The sequence below is a fragment of the Sander lucioperca genome, chromosome 16 (genome assembly GCF_008315115.2).
Source record: "Sander lucioperca isolate FBNREF2018 chromosome 16, SLUC_FBN_1.2, whole genome shotgun sequence".
In the NCBI taxonomy this organism is placed as follows: domain Eukaryota; kingdom Metazoa; phylum Chordata; class Actinopteri; order Perciformes; family Percidae; genus Sander; species Sander lucioperca.
In genome coordinates, this window is record NC_050188.1 from 26,946,463 (window position 1) to 26,948,498 (window position 2,036).

General features: G+C 43.3%; 1 long non-coding RNA gene across 1 annotated transcript; it reads right to left on the minus strand.

Moving 5' to 3' along the window:
- Positions 1-1,518: 1,518 nt before the first annotated feature.
- On the minus strand, positions 1,519-1,812 carry LOC118493449. Its single transcript, XR_004895405.1, has 2 exons — positions 1,765-1,812; positions 1,519-1,618 (listed from the first exon to the last, which is right to left on the minus strand). It is a non-coding gene; the product is annotated as an uncharacterized LOC118493449 (long non-coding RNA).
- Between the last annotated feature and the right edge of the window lie 224 nt (positions 1,813-2,036).

Genomic DNA, 2,036 nt, shown 5'->3' on the forward strand with positions numbered 1-2,036 from the left:
ACCGACCATTGTCAATCGTTGTCGAAGACAGATTCAACAACTGTACAGCCTATTTTTCGCATAAAATATTCTCAGAAACACATTTCGGTGAACTATTTTCGTAAAATACGAGATCGGATTCCTTACAAGCCGCCATTATTGTATGTTTTGAAATTCAGGAGCAGACACGTTATTATGAATCCCACTTGGTTGTGGCAGGGGAGAATTTAAGTTTAGTAGCAAATATATCAAGTGAATATACAGCACATGGATGTATAATAGAACGTACAGCCGAGTTTGCAGTTTTGTGCACTGTAAGCTGTAGCAGGAAAAGTTAACTACACCTGTTTTCTGGCGCTTTTGTGACCTTGAACGTGACACACCAGAAAAACATAAATGTGACATGGAGTGGATATTCTCAACACAGGTGGTTCTTTGACTCGGTCAACAACGAAGAGAACCAGAAAAAAAGCCACCTGAATCCATGCGAAGTGTGATACAGGTCTAGGGAATTTTACTAGTGGGCTGTAGCTCCATGGCTCGTAGTTCAATGGCATTCATCCCCAGACACAGTGACAGCCGGCCTATAGTGGGTGCCAGGGCATTTATATTAATTCATTTTATATATTTATTTTCATTCCATGATTAAAATAGTGCTTGCGATGCCTTTTCTGTAATAAAATGAACTAAAAGCTACGACTGCAATGCAAATAGATATTTTCCATGTTGCTAGCAACAGAACTGTGGAGCCAGCGAGGCAACAAACACCTGGCCACGCAACTTTACAGGGATTGGACGGGATTTAGGGCGCTCCGGCTGAGTGTGCAACACCTTCACATATGCACTCATTACTGTAGTAGGTTGTGTGTGCAGCTTGCTTAGTCTATGGGGATAAATAACCTAGATAGGACTCGCCCAGATCTTCTCCGACTAAGTGAACAAGCTTCTAAGTGCTACTCTTGACTAAGAATGTTTTGACCCATAAGTCTAAATTTCGGACCATTAGAAGTTTTATACATAATGTGAGGGACCAAGCAGTAAGGCACATTGAGTTACAGGTAAGGGGGGTTTTATTTACCCAAAAAGGGCAAAATTATTAAACAAGTTCTGGGCCCATAAAAGAGGTCAACTAAACAGAACGTAAAGTACTTAACTGCATAAACGTAACATACAACTTACCTGACCTAAGACATGAAACAAAGGGGACATATATATACTGGCTACAAGGTTTGACACAAAAGGGGAAACGCCACCGCCGACTTGTTTTCTGCAGCTCGGAACGTCTTTTTGAAGTTGAAAAAAAGTTTAAAAAAAACCCAACATTTTTTAAGATTTGTTTTGGGCATTTTAGGCCTTTATTCATATAGGACAGCTGAAGACATGAAAGGGGAGAGAGAGGGGGAATGACATGCAGCAAAAGGCCGCAGGGCGGAATCAAACATGCGGCCGCTGCGTCGAGGAGTAAACCTCTACATATGGGCACCGGCGCCCAAGTTCAACTTTTCTTAAAAAAACGCTCTACATCAAGCGCTTGTTTGACATCGGACCAATGACAAGCGGCGTAGCGAGACCTGTCGTTTCCATAACAACAACAAAAAATGGAGTCGGAGCACAGCGAGTTATATAATATGACCGGGTGCTCCCTGTATGCTCGATGGTGTTTTAAGCCCCTGACGGTGACTTCAAGGCAGCTAACCCAACCCTAACCCTAACCATTGACTAATCCTAGCGTCTTCCAGGCAGCGCTGCCTGGAAGGCGATGTTGGGGCTTAAAACACTAAACACCTCCCTGTACAGGGAACTCACTTTGTTTTATGTAACGTTAGTAGCACCACACTCTCTCTCTCTCTCTCTCTCTCTCTCTCTCTCTCTCTCTCTCTCTCTCTCTCTCTCTCTCTCTCTCTCTGTTCTTTCTCTAGCTCGCTCCACCGCTTTGTTTTATCTAACGTTAGCACCGCTCCACATAGCGCTCTAGGATACTGTAGAAGTAGCTGTTGTCATAGCAACAGAAGACGCTCTCGGCTTCTTTTTGAAACGCTGCCAGCTTTTCTTCTTTT